Source organism: Ascaphus truei, chromosome 4, assembly GCF_040206685.1.
Source record: "Ascaphus truei isolate aAscTru1 chromosome 4, aAscTru1.hap1, whole genome shotgun sequence".
In the NCBI taxonomy this organism is placed as follows: Eukaryota; Metazoa; Chordata; class Amphibia; order Anura; family Ascaphidae; genus Ascaphus; species Ascaphus truei.
In genome coordinates this window covers 45,392,769-45,411,018 of record NC_134486.1, presented here as the reverse complement: position 1 = coordinate 45,411,018, position 18,250 = coordinate 45,392,769, and the positions used below count along the sequence as shown (strand labels likewise).

At 44.5% G+C, this 18,250-nt stretch overlaps 1 long non-coding RNA gene across 1 annotated transcript in view; it reads right to left on the bottom strand.

The window, feature by feature from the left end:
- LOC142491932 (uncharacterized) overlaps positions 1-18,250 on the bottom strand; it is a 66,875-nt gene that overhangs the window by 14,697 nt on the left and 33,928 nt on the right. The gene's annotated exons all lie outside the window — the stretch shown is intronic.

Below are 18,250 nucleotides of genomic sequence, written 5' to 3'. Positions count from 1 at the left end.
GTATAAATATATGCCATACCGTGTTATCTGGGAGAGAACTTTTTGTTTTGAAGCTGTCTCCACTGTGTGCACTCTGAATAAACTCATTTGATAACTGAACTTTTGTTGTAACATTTTTACAGCTTTTACTGATGGTAGCAGAGGATGGTTTCCAATGTCTCGGATGCAGAGCACCTGGACAGGCCACTCCTCAGACACTTAAACCTGAGTGCTCATAAGAATCAAGGTAAAAGGCACCTTTTTGAGGAAAACCTGAGTTTAAAATTGTTTGAGTGCTGTGTAGAGAGCTGGTCCTTAAAGGGTGTTTCTCTGAGTGACGGAATCCAGCTTTTATCAAGTGAGTTTATTATTCTCTGTTCCTGTATTCATTTTAAAGTGTAAGAGTTGTTAGGGGCTAAGGTGAGAGTCCCGTTAAAAGTTTTGGTGTTTTGGTGATGAAGGTGAGTGTTTGTATGCTTAAGGGATTGTTTTCAGACCGTCCGGGGTTGTGATAAATATTTTTGTTGTCTGAGCAGGACAGGTCCCTGATTGTACATTTGCTCTGTCTTGTCATTAACATACTAAGTGAGTTATTTATGGATATCTGGTTAGAAGGTCTTATCTGTATCCATGTTATAAAAGTATAAGGTTTATCAGGACTGGGTTGGACCCGCTGAAGTGATTCAAGTTTTTTCTTTGGTATAGTTATGGTGAGAAAATGTGATTGGGGAACAGTCTTGTGACAGGTCCTTATTTGCATATTTACACTATTCAGAACAATAACATGCCAAAAGAGTTGTACGTAATCAGCTTGCGCTGATTATTGTAGCCGAAGTATTGTACAGGTCAATTAAATTTGATTTCTGTAGCCGAAGAAATATTGTGCAGGTCAATTAAAGTTGATTTCTGTAGCCGAAGAAGTATTGTACAGGTCAATTAAATTTGATTTCTGTAACGGGGAATAATGGGAAACCAAAAATTCTCAAAGGATTGTGTGTCTGCAGACGAAAATAATAAAGAATGAATAGAGAGAACGAAAAGAGACAATATAAATATATTTCGTTGGCCAGTGAATGGCACTGTTTGTACTATTTTCAACAAATTGCGCAGATATTTAAATGAAAGAGGGGTCTTTTTCTGTGGGATTGATAAGCTCAGGGAGCGCCGTCTCGTGTGTTTTTGAATCCCAAAGGGAAACATACCTTACATTAATATGGGTCAAAAGAATTCTGTTGAGGGACAGGAGGGTCCCGTTGCATTTATTTTTTACCATTGCCAGGACAGAAGTTAATATAATAACAAGTTAAAAAGAAAGTGAATAGGAAAGAAATAGCAAGTGAATTTGCCGATAGATAATCAAGGCATATGATGGTGAAGTAGATATCGAGGGTTATTTTTATGAAAGCTTTATATGCAGAAATTGGGATACAATTAGAGACTGTGTATATTGTTTGGAAGGGACAGAAAGTGTTATAATTGTAAATAAAAGGCAGGACATTTTGCCAGTAATTGCAGATCAGCCCTAAGAGAGAGAATAGATGAAAAAGAATGGGATTTAAAAGGTTTGTTCGTACTGGCCACACGAATAGGTCTTTTGAACCAGAAAATATTTGTTTTCCTTCTGTTCTAATGGCAACTAGAAAGAGAATCAGAATAACAGCAGCACAGACCGCGCCCCCCCCCCCCCTTTTCTCCAAAGGAATCTGCAAAAGATACAAAAAGTTAACTCAAAAGCTCCGGAGCATAAAAAAAATTAGTTTTAAAAGCAGGTTATTTATGAGAAGTTGAGTGGCTGTGTAGGAGAGAAGTTTGTGTCTATGTTCTTTGTGTGTCTATTGTGGTTTCTGTGTGTGTAAACCAGTAAAAACACGTCAATTGCATTTCTATAGGATTAGGATATGTTGCAAAGAGATTTTAAGCTCACACGTATTGTTTAAATTATATATGGTGTGTTCAGTTGTATAATTGTCCCATTTTTATTTTAGAGGCCACATTTTTATTTTTGAGAGGCCATATTTTTATTTTTGAGAAGTCATATTTTTATTTTTGAGGCCATATTTTTATTTTTGAGAGGCCATATTTTTATTTTTTTTGAGGCCATATTTTAATTTTTTTGAGGCCATATTTTTATTTTTGAGAGGCCATATTTTTATTTTTTGAGAGGCCATAATTTTTTTTCGTTTTTATTGCTGTGGCGAGAGCTCCATTTTTAACTTTGAGCTGAAGTTTTAATTCAGTAATTAATATTTAGAAGACTGAGAAGCTGTTTTGTTATCTGCTTGGCACTCAAGGTCTTTTTGGCGAAATGCCCGGGCTGGCTAATTGCCCAAAATAAACAAGCTCTGAAATTTTTCTCTGAGTGTCTTTAAATAAAAATAATGCTATCAGTGTGTTCGGCACTGTGCAAAGAGTTTATATTACAAGAAATTTAGTGTGAAGTCCTCTACAAAAGCATTTGACTATTATCTGAATATGTGATGTATTTTATAACTTTTAACCATTTATTTTTTCCATAGGTGTCCTATTTTATTATAAGCAGTAGTTATTGTTAAAATATTTGTAGAATGTTTTGCCAGGAAGTGGTGCATTAGGAGTCACCTCTCGTTTTTGGATATGTTCTAGGTATAGAGTTAAAGGACAGGTGATACATAGTTGCAAATGCAGTTACATAAGTGAGCAGGGTATATATTATATGCAAGGCATTTCACATTTTTAGCAGAATAGTTACAATGGAGTGTTTGGGGTAGAGGCCAGACTGGAAATAATGGCTAGGGGCATTTGTCTTAGTATAGTAATTGTTTAATTGGGAGTAGACACATTTTTGTCCATGACTTTGGATAGTATTGTATTGTAGTGTATGACTTTATATATAGCGTCAAAAATGTTCTCAGCACTTCACATAGAATACAGTAGAGGGAATTATAATAGAATAGTAAGTGCAGCAAAATCAGACAATAGGAAAGGAAATCTCTGCTCTGAAGAGCGTACAATCTAAGGTTTGAGGGAATTTACAGAGATAGCAGGTGAGGGAATAAGTGCTTTTGATGGCAGTGCGTAGCCACAATGGGCGTGGTAGGTAGGAGTGACTGGGTGTGTGATAAGAGCCATGAGTGCAGGCTATTGGGATGCTTAATTTGTGGGGCAAGTTTTAAGGTTAGTTAGTATTTAATGAAAAGGTTGATACCATTTGTGCATCGGAGGAGATGACAGTGAGGCATGAATGAGAGCAAGTGTGTATTGGGAGAAGAGAGATTGGTCTGTAGTTTGAGACAGTGGTTTTTGTCCCCACTTTTGAAGATTGGGACAGCTCTGGCAGTTTTCCAGGTCTTAGGGATATGGCCCGCAGACAGGATAGAGTTGATTATGGAAGCAATTGGTTTGACAATGGCTGAGGCCCAAAGTCTTAGGAACTTAGATTGTAGTACAGTCAAGTCCACATTAGCTGCTTAGTTTTAAATGTGAGGAGCATTAATAAGAGATACCTCTGTCTATATGCAGATGTTAAGACAGTAGTAAATACATTGATACAAGAATTTGTTCCTAGGTATAAATTATCTCCCTATGAGACACTTATGGGATGATTTATGACTATCAGTAGTCCTAAAGAACAAATTAAGGACCATCTATTGGTAATAAAACAATTAATAAGTAGTGTATGCCACTAATACATTTTTTGTGTCTCTCTAGGCAAAGTTGAAAGTGCACCTACTTGAGAAGGGGTTAATAGTCAAATATTTCCTACGCAAGCATGCTCTTCATCGCAGATGAAAAGGCCCATACTAACCACCAATACAGCAATTAAAGTGTAAGAGATTTCTGGATCCACGTGGCTCACATAAAACTCATTCCAGCTCGACCAAAGTCATCTAAAGCACAGCCGCATCAAGTTAACGTTTTGACAAGACATAAACTTTGACCGTTAACCAATGATGAAAATAAGATACCAGGCAGAGGCCTGATCTTATCAGAACATTTCATTTTTTCAAAGACTCAATATTTTTATTTTTTAATAGTGTGTTTAAGTTAGAATTTTAAGATGTATGCACCATTGGGTCTGTGAAGTCATAACCCACAGAGAGATGACAGGATTGTCATGGTGGTGCTCTCTACAGAGCCTTGTCAGCAATACTCATCTGCCTATGTTCCTTATACATCACAGATATCTATCACCATGGTCAAGGTAACACTACACTAATTCACCATCTCACCCACAAACATCACAAAGTATGTTGTGCTAATTCTCAAAATATATGATGGTAGAGATAGATGCCATTTTCTTTAGCTAGCAGCAGAAAGGTCTAGCATTTTTGTATCCATTTTTACACACTACAAACACCAAATATTTCAGGGCTAAAAAGTAGTTTATGGAAAGAACAATTCTGGGTTAGTTTAGTTCTAAATGTAAGAGGTGGGTTACTATATGACAGGCTTAATACATTAACAGATGTGTTAGATGATGTCCTCAATCTCACCACTACAGCTATTGCATCACTAAACCAAGAACAGGTTCAGATCAGGCTTATGGCCTTACAAAACAGAATGGCTTTAGATTACATTTTAGACATCAAAAGGAGGTGTATGTGCCCTAATTAAAGAACAATGTTGCGTTTTCATCCAAGATCAGAGTAGCAAGGTACAGCATGAGTTAAATAAGATAGAAATTCAAGAAAGACTTAGGAAGAAAAGTGACACACACTGGGACCCTTTGGGGCTGGGTGGATTGGTAGGATCACTAGGAGCGAAATTTTTGAATGCGGTGTGTGTGTGTGTGTGTGTGTGTGTGTGTGTGTGTGTGTGTGTGTGTGTGTGTGTGTGTGTGTGTGTGTGTGTGTGTGTGTGTGTGTGTGTGTGTGTGTGTGTGTGTGTGTGTGTGTGTGTGTGTGTGATACTCGTTGTCATCTATGTTTGTGTCACGTTTATCAAAGGCATGATCCACAAATGTGCCACCCCCTATGCAGACATAATGCCATTGTTTGCAGAACCAATTTACAGCAGTCCCTTGAAGAAAGAAGATGCAAAGTACAATGTTCTAACTCTGGAAAATAATTTGGCTGTAACGCCATACGAGACTATGACTACATTTGGCAGGTACCCTCGTGCACTGTCCTATACCCTCGAGCAGCATTATGAGATGACGGGGCACCCCTGTGCCTCCCAACGTGTTACTGGACTAAAATCATACCAATAATTCTCAAAAAACAATGTTTTAAAGAATTAGAGGAGGGACTGACGAAGTTGAGACATTAGGGTGTCTGACATAACAGCATTAGGATCAAAGCAGCCATTTTGTTTGACTATTTTCAGTCCGCCATCTTGTCTTGTCTTTGTGAGTTTTGATGTCATCATTCTGTGAAGAAATCTGTGTGAAAGAGAGAATGGAATGTTTTCGCTCCTAGCTGACTTTATTGATCTTTCCTCATCCAATCAGCTCCAAATGAAAGTGTAAACAGGCCAGATGTTATGAGAAACCTGTGAGATAAGCTCAGATTCTTACTTTCTCATACAATGTGCCAAGTGGCAGAACTGACATCACATTTAACCCCATAATGATTTTTAGCTTACATACCGTTATTCAGTATTATTATGTATTACAAAATGACATCAGCTTTAGTATTGTTATGTATTACAAAATGAGGTAATATTTAGTGACGTGCAAGCCCCCCCATAAAGGGGTGGAGCTTTAGGTTTTAGGGTATAAATATATGCCATACCGTGTTATCTGGGAGAGACCTTTTTGTTTTGAAGCTGTCTCCACTGTGTGCACTCTGAATAAACTCATTTGATAACTGAACTTTTGTTGTAACATTTTTACAGCTTTTACAACTGTTCCCACTACTCTGATAGGGGGTAGTGGAAGAGCTCGGCCTGCTTCCAGGGCCCTGACTGGGAGTGTATGGCCAGGTCCATCCTGCAGGAGAACTCCTGTGTTCCTGTACTGCTGTGTATGCTGTTGGTGCAATAAAGTGTTCCTGATTTATAAAGAAGTGGTTGTGAGACTGAAATCTCTCATCCCTGAGTGGGACGTTCTATTCCAGGGATTCCACCCCATATCCTGGGGCCTGCAATAGATGGAGGCACTGTCACCATGAGTATGTACTGGGTATGTCCCCAGAAGCCTGTCCTGACATTCTCCATAACATCGAGCGGGAGACTCAGGAGTCCTGTAAGCCAGCAGGTGCACCACACTATTATGCCTTGTAACCAGAGTCAGTTTCCCCGTGCTAGGGCCAACATGAGATTGGGTGGGGGAAACTCCGGTACATACATATAAGAAGGTATATTTTTTTCCTCAAATGGAACCCAATTCAGAAGGAACGGACACTGAGATTTGAGCAAAGACCTCCCACTTCAATGACGGTGCTGTCATTATTAGAAATCTTTATGGGAGGAGTGATCCACCAATGAATTGTAATAAATGAGTTGGAAACCAGCAAACAAGTGTCACCAATGCTCAATAGGCACTGTCAGAGCTACACTTAATGGGGCCCATTCATGAAACGTCAATAAATTCATTGCATCATCGATCGGGTTGGCATGGTCCTACCAAACGCTATGAAATTTGCGTTCACAAAAAAATCGCATATTTATAAGCGTTGGGTAACAAAAAAAGGGAAGGAGGAGGAATAGATAAAGATGTATATATGTCCCCTCAAACCTCCCTCCAAATAAATTAGGGAGAGATGCCCGTGCTGAAAAATGAACACACCTGAGGATATGTTAATATCCATACAAAGCATATTTAAAGAAGTCACACATCTTAAAATATAATACAAAACAAAGAAAATAACCCCTCCAAAAAGCGCTTACCTACACTAATTAAGGTGTGATAGATACAGTGCTAAAAATTATATAATACGTGCTAACACAACAAACAGTCTAACTATTGCTGTAAGAGCAAGCAGCTAGGTGACAATAATGTCAGGTTATTCCAAACCTGATACAAAACAGTGCACAAACAATATTAAAGTCCCCAGCGCTAAAGTCCAAGATACCGTGATCTTCAGATAGTCTCTGATATTAAAGATGGTAACTGGGCTCTGTTGAAAATGTTCCAGATGGGATGTGTCCTAGGAATGGACGGATGCACGTCTGAAATACAGATGAGAGGCACACCTGATTGCGCAGCGTTTTCTAGCAATCAGATCCCTATCTAAGACAGTGATGATTCCTACTCACATGATGAACGCCAATGTAGTCAGTGGAGAGAATCTGTGCTTGTTCCTCTTCTTTCAGCTCCTCTCACGACCCCACGTGCAGGCAGCTTTCTGGAGGAGACCTCAATCCACAATGGCGTCGGGGGTGGCTCCGTTGCGAAACCCCCACCGAGGGAAGGAATGGGCACAATATGGTGTAGTTTGAAACACTTTAATTAGCTATTACACTAAAAAACACATTAAAATACACTCACATGGTGCAATACCGAATTGTATTGCTCAAATTGCCGTCCGCAGCTTGCAAATCCTGCCCGCAAGATACAGAGAATCCCTGCACGCAGACGTGCTGAGCGTGTGACGTCACCGCTGCCGGGAACTCCTAGGAGTCTAGTCACTTGAGCCAACCCAGCCACCGTAGCCTCTGCAAGGAGAGTTCCCGGCAGCGGTGACGTCACACGCTCAGCACCACCAGCGTGTCTGCGTGCAGGGATTCTCTGTATCTTGCGGGCAGGATTTGCAAGCTGCGGACGGCAATTTGAGCAATACAATTCGGTATTGCACCATGTGAGTGTATTTTAATGTGTTTTTTAGTGTATTAGCTAATTAAAGTGTTTCAAACTACACCATATTGTGCCCATTCCTTCCCTCGGTGGGGGTTTCGCAACGGAGCCACCCCCGACGCCATTGTGGATTGAGGTCTCCTCCAGAAAGCTGCCTGCACGTGGGGTCGTGAGAGGAGCTGAAAGAAGAGGAACAAGCACAGATTCTCTCCACTGACTACATTGGCGTTCATCATGTGAGTAGGAATCATCACTGTCTTAGATAGGGATCTGATTGCTAGAAAACGCTGCGCAATCAGGTGTGCCTCTCATCTGTATTTCAGACGTGCATCCGTCCATTCCTAGGACACATCCCATCTGGAACATTTTCAACAGAGCCCAGTTACCATCTTTAATATCAGAGACTATCTGAAGAACACGGTATCTTGGACTTTAGCGCTGGGGACTTTAATATTGTTTGTGCACCATCTTAAAATATAAGCTTAAGGCCCATCAGTTTAAAGACCCCTGTGATTAGTGTGTGCCAGTGTCAGTGCCAACTGGATCAGAACCCACAACTTCTGCTATTCAGGGCAGCAGCTCCAGCATTGAACTAACCCAGATGCTGTGAAATGATGTCACAGCATACTTTTGATCTCTACTACTCACACCTGTAGACCCTAACTTGATTTAAAGCAGTCAAATATGGGAAATTATATATATACTAGCTGATATACCCGGCGTTTCCCGGGATTTAATTTTCCCGCTCCCCCTCGCTTTCCGCTCACCCCCTCACTGTTCCTGTCCCCCCCCCTTCACAGCTGTGCACCCCCCCCCCCTCCGTTCACATGTCCAATTTTCCCCCCCCTTTCACATCTCCATTCCCCCCCCCCCCTATCACATCGCCAATTCCCCCCCCCCCCCCCACCTTCATAGCTCGGTGGCGGTGGGTCACTGAGGGGGGCGGCCGGGAGGGCTGGGATTCCCCCCCCCCTTGACAGCTAGCCGTCGGCTCCCTGGATGGCAGGAGGGTTGTAATCCCCCCCCCCTTCAGAGCTTAGCGGCGGTGGCTCACCTTTGGTTAGTGATTTCCTCCCCCCCTTCACTTCAGAGCTCGGCAGCAGCAGCTCACTGGGGGGGGGGGGGGGGGCGGAAGGGTTGTGATTTCCCTCCACCCCCTTCAGAGCTGTCCAGTGGCGGATCACTGGGGGGGCAGCCGGGAGGGTTGTGTGGTGGCGGCTCACTGCGGGTGGGTTAGTGACGGGGTGCGGCGGCTGACTTTGGGTGCGGTGTGTGATGGGGGGTGGCGGCAGCTGACTTACTGTGGGGCGGGGTGTTCACTGCGGTGGCGGGCGGGAACAGGGTCGTCAACAGAAAGCATGGGGCCCAGGACAAATGAAAGGAGCCGCACCCCCTCCCCCACACAACTTTAGCTTAACTGTTTTCTTATTGTCATACAGAAAAAAAGATTACAATGCAACATGTTTATTTTTATATTTACCTCAAAAGACAGGTGACTGAGTGGGTGAGTGGGTAACTGAGTGGGTGGGTGGGTGATTGACTGAGTGGGTGGGTGACTGACTGAGTGAGTGGGTGACTGAGTGAGTGGGTGGGTGACTGAGTGAGTGAGTGGCTGACTGACTGAGTGGGTGGGTGAGTGAGTGAGTGGGTGACTGACTGAGTGGGTGATTGACTGAGTGGGTGACTGACTGAGTGGGTGACTGACTGAGTGGGTGACTGACTGAGTGGGTGACTGACTGACTGAGTGGGTGACTGACTGACTGAGTGGGTGACTGACTGAGTGGGTGACTGACTGACTGAGTGGGTGACTGACTGACTGAGTGGGTGACTGACTGACTGGGTGGGTGACTGACTGACTGACTGGGTGACTGACTGACTGGGTGGGTGACTGAGTGGGTGACTGACTGACTGACTGAGTGGGTGACTGACTGACTGACTGGGTGGGTGACTGAGTGGGTGACTGACTGACTGGGTGACTGAGTGGGTGGGTGGGTGACTGACTGACTGGGTGGGTGACTGAGTGGGTGACTGACTGACTGGGTGACTGACTGACTGACTGACTAACTGAGTGGGTGACTGACTGACTGAGTGGGTGACTGGGTGGGTGACTGACTGGGTGACTGACTGACTGGGTGGATGACTGACTGACTGGGTGGGTGACTGACTGACTGGGTGGGTGGGTGGGTGGGTGACTGACTGACTGGGTGGGTGACTGACTGACTGACTGGGTGGGTGACTGACTGACTGACTGGGTGACTGACTGACTGACTGGGTGGGTGACTGACTGACTGACTGACTGAGTGGGTGACTGACTGACTGACTGAGTGGGTGACTAACTGAGTGACTGACTGACTGAGTGGGTGACTGGGTGGGTGACTGGGTGGGTGACTGGGTGGGTGACTGAGTGGGTGACTGAGTGGGTGACTGACTGACTGACTGACTGAGTGGGTGACTGACTGACTGGGTGGGTGACTGAGTGGGTGACTGACTGACTGGGTGGGTGACTGAGTGGGTGACTGACTGACTGGGTGGTGACTGACTGACTGACTGGGTGGGTGACTGACTGGGTGGGTGGGTGACTGAGTGGGTGACTGACTGACTGACTGGGTGGGTGACTGAGTGGGTGACTGACTGACTGACTGGGTGGGTGATTGAGTGGGTGGGTGACTGACTGACTGACTGGGTGGGTGATTGAGTGGGTGGGTGGGTCACTGACTGACTGACTGGGTGGGTGACTGACTGACTGACTGGGTGGGTGACTGACTGACTGACTGACTGGGTGACTGACTGACTGACTGGGTGACTGACTGACTGGGTGGGTGACTGACTGACTGACTGACTGGGTGGGTGACTGACTGACTGACTGGGTGGGTGACTGACTGACTGGGTGGGTGACTGACTGGGTGGGTGATTGACTGACTGATTGACTGGGTGGGTGACTGACTGACTGGGTGGGTGACTGACTGGGTGGGTGATTGACTGACTGACTGACTGGGTGGGTGACTGACTGACTGACTGACTGGGTGACTGACTGACTGACTGGGTGGGTGACTGACTGACTGACTGACTGGGTGGGTGACTGACTGACTGGGTGGGTGACTGACTGACTGACTGGGTGGGTGACTGAGTGGGTGGGTGACTGAGTGGGTGGGTGACTGAGTGGGTGGGTGACTGAGTGGGTGGGTGACTGAGTGGGTGACTGACCGGCTACCGGTCTGACGCAGAGGAGCTAGGCCGCTGGCCCCACCGCCTCCCAGGCCGGCCTCTTCCTCCTCCTCCGGGTTGTAAGGGGCGGGAATGAAGCTGCCCCGGCAGTCCCACGCGCACTCGTGGGCCACGTTGAAAGCGAAGTCCTCGGGCAGCTTGGGCGGCCGGTGCTCGCGGCAGAAGCGCACGCATGTCACCCCCCGGCCACGCATCACCCTCCCCTCTGTCTGCAGGTAGGAGCCGGTGAAGGGAGAGGCGGAGAGAGCCGGAGGAGCGCTCTCGGGGATGGGGAGCCGGCGGAGCGCTCTTGGGGATGGGAAGCTGGGGGAGCGGCCTGGGTGGGGGGGAGAGTGGGAGAGCGCCGGGGAAGGGAGAGCGCGACAGAGAGAGCCGGAGGAGCGCTCTCAGGGATGGGGAGCGACCTGGGGGGGGTGGTGTTGGTTGGGGGGTAGCCAGAGAGAGCTTGCTCTTGGGGAGGGGAGGAGGGGAATTGGGAGAGCGGGCTTAAAGGCGTGGAGTTTGTGAGGCTGCAGGGAGGTGAGCTTTGTGTGATGGTGAGGAGTTGAGTGGCCTGGTGGTTGTGCGTGTGTCTTCCCCCCTCCAGGTGTGGGCGGGTGAGAGTGGGGCAGGTGAGCCAATGAGAGGCGTGCGGGGGCGGGTCCGGTCCACGGACCAATCTGATTGGCCAGAGGGTGAGTACAGACCAACTGACCAATCAGATTGCCCATAAGCACAGCCAACATACAACGTTTTAAAAAAAATAAATATATATATATATATATAGATAGATAAGGATTTGCATCCAGGGTTTTTATGCAATGATTGTCATAAGTCTCTGCAAGCATAATTTTCTCTGTCGTGTCCCTACGTCCTAATGTGGAATAATATGTTTCAAGCTGTTGCCATTTGTTGCTATATGTTTCTAGGTGCTAATCTCATTAGTACTGTTTTCCACCAGGTTTTACTATATACTCATGTATGTTAGTAACAGGCAGTGATATATATTCCTAGCTTTGAGGTTAAGTAGATTCCTTACCTATATCCAGCTGGTTGTGCAGATATCCCATTTTCTCAGGAGAGGTCATTTATTAACCCCTCCTGGACTTTAGGGATAATTGTGAGGTGCTTTCTTGTCACTTAACACCCTATTAGTATGACTAAATGTAGGGTGTTTCACAGCATTTCATTGACATTACCAATGTGACAATTTTTCTGGGGACGGTCCACTTATATGTTTGTTTAGTGTTTTTACTACAGTTTGTATGGTTAGTTTATTCATCAATTGCATATTTAAATAATTTGATATACTTTTTTACCCACCCTGAGTGCCCCGTTATGGAGTTTCTGTGAATCCCGTCTATTGGGATTTGCTCCTTCTTTTTCTTTCTTTTTTTTGCCAAAATAATTATCCATTCACTCCAGGGAGAACCACTTGTATTTTATAAGTACGAGTGTGGTTTCTACATTTATTTGGTAGTAGTGCTGTTCTTAGCCCCTTATTCTTATCCTAATATAGAAAGCTGAAATTGTATCTTTTATCTTAATCTGTCACCTTGTTTTTGACAGGTCAGTGGTGCACTAATTTACTTTTGCAGATCGCAGATGGGACTCAAGGAGAAAGAAATCAAATTTGCTCTTTAAATAGAAATTCCAATATAGATGACATCCTTGTTGCAAACATATTCTATGGCGGAATATAGAGAAATACCCATTTTTTTCTTTGCTAAAATGTGGAAGATGCAAAAAATGCAATTTTAATGTAAACTAATATAAAACATTTTTACCGTTCCCATATTCAATAATTACAAAAATCACAGATAGTATTGTGTAATAAGCTTTAAAAATTGTGTATCGGCCAATAAATTGAAGACAAGCATCAATGTATCAAATTGTTTTGCCCCACAGGCAACAACATGGGAGGTGGTTATACACATACATACATACATACATACATACATACATACATACATACAAAAACAGGACAGGCACTCCAAGATCCAAAGGTGAAATGTATTCCTCAACGTTTTGGCTCCCAACGGAGCCTTTATCAAGAGGATCCAATGTTTCACCTTTGGATCTCGGAGTGCCTGTCCTGCATTCTCATATCAGATGTGCTGCCTTGCTGACATCTGGACGGTCTGCACCCTATTACCACATTTATCTACACATATGTGAGTGCCTTGTTTTCTGGACTGAGATATATAAAAAGAAGCATCCCAATAGCCTGTACTCATGACTACTGTCCCACACCCACAGTCACTCCTACCAACCATTGTGACCAAGCACTGCCATCTACAGCACTTATTCCCTCACCTACTGTCTCTGTAACTCTCCCAACACACCACTTAGATTGTAAGCTCTCCGGGGCAGGGATTGCCTTTCCTATTGTCTGACTTTGCTGCGCTTATTGTATTATTATTCCCTGTACTGTATTGTCTTTGTAAAGCACTGAGGACACAGTCGGTGCTATAAAAATGAAGACATGTATGGATGTATGGATGTATATATTAAACATACAAAGAAATACCGCAATCAGTACAACCGTTAACAATAAATGATGTCTAAAGCCAGAAAATATCCCTATAAATGGAATTGGGACTGGCGGTGCTAAGGGGCCAAATAAATATCACAAATCAGCGTGGGGATGTGAATCTCAATATAAAGACAACTCTGGGGACAAAGAAACTATGTCCTTATATTGAGGTTCACATCCCCACGCTGTTTTCCTTTTTTATGTCTTGCCGTTTTCTTTAAATTATCTTATGGTCCGTTATTGTATTTTCTTGGCTTTAGGAGTTTTTTTCCAGTCTGTTTTCATGTATGTAATTTTTGTATTTTTGGTTGTGCTAGATGTGTTTCATTAAAATTACTTTATTTTGATTATTTAAATCACATCTTTCGTTGCATTATTTACAAGATATGTCTGTGTGCTGTTTTAGGTGTGTGTGTGTGTGTGTGTGTTGCAACAGAAGGCATTAGTTTGGACACATGTTGAAATGGGATACATAAAATTCTCTGTCTTTGAGACTTCGGCGCCCACACTGAAGCTTCTCGACCATGTTGTTCCCTGGCTGCCTTCATTACTTCTGCCCACACCGAAGCTACTGTGGCAATCTTGGGTACTGCCGTCCTGCCTAATAAAAGGGAGGGCTTCCTCCAGGAAGTTGCCAGAGCATGGTTTCTGTTTGCTCCCGTGAGACTCCTGCGTTCCTGTTTGTTTGCACCCCCCTGCCTCAATACCCAGACTTTGACCCCGATGACTCTATTTTTAGTTCAGGACTCTATCTCTCAATTCAGGTTGGTGATTTGATATCCTACCTCAGCCCTGCGTGTCACTTCCTGTTTAGAGACGAGCATCGTTACAGTCTTAGGCAGTTATTGCTTTGCCTTTTAGCTGCGATTAAAAAAAGAATCTCTCAGTAGGGACAAGGCATATATAGATCTGTGTAAAATGTAAGAGAATTTATTACCAATATGCAAAAGGAAAAAGCCAACAACGTGATGACGTAGCACTCCCCGTACTGTGTAATGCCATCACGGAGGTAGTCTAAACTGAATTCTCAATAAAAAATCGTCAACCTTATATTTCAAAATACAAAAATCAGAGCCTTTGATGAAGCCCTGTGTTGTGTGCGAAATGCGTCAGTCACTTTTGTTAACCATTTGTACGGCTTTTACATTTTGAAATAAAGCTTGATTTTTATTGAGAATTGGGTGTAGACTACCTCTGACAGCATTACACCGAGCGCTACATCATCTCATTGTTTATTTAACGCCATGAGCAGTGGGAAAGCTTTGAGGCCAACGCCATCAACCATGTGGTGAAGCACTTTCCTTCTCCCAACAGAAACTTGTGTGGATACAGATACAAACTATAATGGGGGTTCAGAGCACTAAGGATTTGATGCTCTTATAAGTTTAAAAGGAGCAACAGTTCTGAATCAGAGGGCAGTCTCTTCCCACAGAAAGATCCCCAGTTCATCTGCAGATTAATTCCAGGACGCTGGTTCAGGTGATGTTAAAAAAATAAATATCTGCCTTGTTTTGAGGAAGAGGAATTGCTGCTTTAATTACACGAACCATAACATTTATGTGGGAAACTACAGGTATTTTTACATTTCGGACTAACGGCTAACAAATTTATTTTAGAATTTATTTTTTTTTGGGTAAAAGGTCAATGGGTTTTTAGTTTCAGCCCTTACTAGTGTAGCCGGGACCCCGTTTCTTCCCCAATTGTTGTGTGGGGTGGGTTATGTTGCACCCAGGGAACGCTCCAATAATGGAGGTTCCACGTTAAGGGAGCCGCCATGTTTAAGGGTGGCGCCGGCGCAGACCTAGTCAGGCAAGAGGTTGCGCATGCGCAGAGCAGGTCACAAAGCCCGTGAAGGAGGAGAGCTCAGGGAGGAGGGGAGTTAGGGGACTACGGGTCACAGCAGCCCCCGCGGTCCCCCGTGACACGGCCGAACCAATCAGGTACGAGGATAGGGAGGAAAAGGAAGTGATGGGGCGCACGAGGAGTCAGAACCAGCTGGCGGAGGAAGGAGAAGGAGCTCAGTTGTAGGGAGGCAGGCCGCCCCTACCTCGGCCGCAGGCCCCAGACCCAGTTAGGCCCTGAGCCCGAGTAGAGTGCAGCGGCGCTAGGGACTGGCCATAGTTAGGTTCCGAATCCCCTTCTGTGAATACGATCGCTATCAGGACAGTTCTTAATAAGCGGGAGGCCTGGGACCAGGCCCCGCCACTAAGCCGCAGCGTGTCTGGGTGGGATCGCCCCGGACACTCACGGGTGACGTCATCTACGCCCACGCCGATCCTTTGTGAAGATAGTTGCAGAACCGGGTACAGGAGTGCCCGGCAGGTAAACTCCAAGTGCACCAACGGTACCATTTTCACTCCAGGACACGGTGGCTGCGCAGTCACACATTTATACATCCACTGACTCACTTGAGGGTGGGGGAACTTATTCCGCACGGGAACTGGACACGGGGGGGGATCACCCGGTGAAGGGAAAGGGAGAGTGAGCGTTCAGCGGACGCTGGTAGTAGTGTCTCCTCTAGGGAAGGACACCTGTTATTTAAGCTGTTGGTTGCTGCAAGTAAACGTATATTTGTTAAGGTATATAGCTGTGTGTGTGTTCATGTACATAAGTTCCTGCGAAGACCCACTTCCCCTCGGGCGGAAGCTGTCGCAGGTGGAGGCGCTGCACCAAGGCAAAAGTATTGTGAGCACCCCAGGCTCTCCGTGGCAGAGGCTTAGGCCCTATGAGCCTACAGGTTATACAGCATATGGTAGTGGCCTGGGTCTGATAGGAAGCAGGGCTACACTAGTAAACTTAAGATTTAGGTTTAAACATTTAATTGGTTTAATTACAGCTGCAGCGGCCGTTATTCAAACAAAACACAGCGCCAATTTTGTATGCTCTGCTGTACTCCACGCAGCATGAACGCGGTCAATCGCCCCAGGCACCCGCGCTTCTCGCGATTGCTTTGTTGAATTTCATGGATTCTGTTTCTTTGGGTGCAATGAAATTAATGAATTGCAATGTGTACAATACTGTGCTACTGTGTTACTGTGTCAATTTTAAGGTGTTTAAAAAACAGAACTCTAAAATACCATTTTCTGCACTCGCCGCACTCGCATCTTAAGGCGGTAAGGTTGGAAGACATCCCGCGTCATGACATCGGTATTCCGAGGTACACAACGCGTGAAGTGTTTGAATAACGGCCGCTGCAGCTGTAGTTTAAATGTTTTTCAGCACCTGACACTCGAATGTATCACCCGTTGAGATCAGACTGTCTGCTTTAAGTTTGTTAAAAAATAACTCAAGCATCTGCTGTGTCAACAAAAAATGTGTATTTAAAAATTAAATGGTGCAAGATTCTCTATTGAGGGATTCATAATTCTAGTACCATAGATATCTACTAAATTCTTGTTGCCGTAATGGTCCTGGAGACCTTTATTCTTTGGATTCTTTGGATATCTGCAATTCTTTAGTCCTGGTTGAATTACTGATCTGACAACAAAAAAGGCTTCAGGCAGGGGTCTTGGTTTAGGTCTTTTATAAGATGTACATTTTACAAGCCCTACAAACCGCCCCAGAATTAAACAATGGCAGGATATAAAGAGTAGTAAATCAAATGCCCAAACAAGAGTATTGTACAGCAGATACAACACACACAAGGCTCTATTCACTAGGTAATTATGTCTGAATGCACAAGGATTGAATATGCAAAAGAGCTTGGTTAGTGAAACTAACCATCAATCTGCTAAATTAACTGCTGATGGTCTGTAGTATTAGAAAGAGTTCTCCCAAGGGGTAGGGTAATGGCGGTGCACAGCATGCCAAATGGTGCAGAAAGTGTGTTCCAAACGGAGGAAGTGAAGACGGATGCAGGATCGCTACGTTAAAAGCTATTTATTGAGCAAATGGCAACATATAAGCTAACAAGAGCCTTCAGAAGAGTCTCTGACGCGTTTCGCGCAATCTGTGCTCTTTGCCAAAGAGAACACACAAATAATCAAAAGATTATAGCAGCCCCCTATAGTTGCACTCAAGGAAGATGACACAATAGGTGATGTCACTAGAAATATAAGGCAATGTATAGCCAAATCCTGGTATAGGATACTCAAACAAAAAGGGTCACACTACTATATGAAAAATAACAAAATTTTAATAGTCTATGATAAAAACCGACGAAACACTATAAAAATGCATAGAAATGCATACATAAAATCCCCAAGTGGGTTGGGTAACGGTACTGGATAAACAGTATATGTTCCAAATAGCTGTCTTGTAATAAACACTATGTTGTAGGCTGCATATTGGATGCTGCAGGTGAGTACAGAAACAGTGTGTAATATGATGTTCACTTACACCTTAAATGGCCTCTGTGGGTAACCACTAGTAGTAATAATGAGCTGAATGATTAGGATCATAAACCCAGTTCGGTAAAGTCACAGAAAGGGGGTGATTCTAATTAGGATACCCCATCTGTATGACATATGGCTACGTATAGAATCAACTCAATAGGGTCACAATAGACACATGGTCACAGCAGAGCCCACGGCTCAAACCACAGAAACCAGAGTGAGTGGAGTCCCTGCTGCAAGGTTCAACAGTCACACAGACGGAAGCGCTGAAGGGAGCCAGCGGTATATAGGTATGCAAATGTAACCAACAGAGTCTATGTAAATAACCTCTGTGCGTAGGGATACCCGCCTGTAACTGGTGTAAATCAGGTGAGACCCGCTATTGGGAACTAATGATGAATCCCTGAGGAGTAATCATTCAGAGTGGGTCCCAAAGGTGCACGATACAACCTGTTCACGTTGAATCTCCTGCAGCCTGCTGCC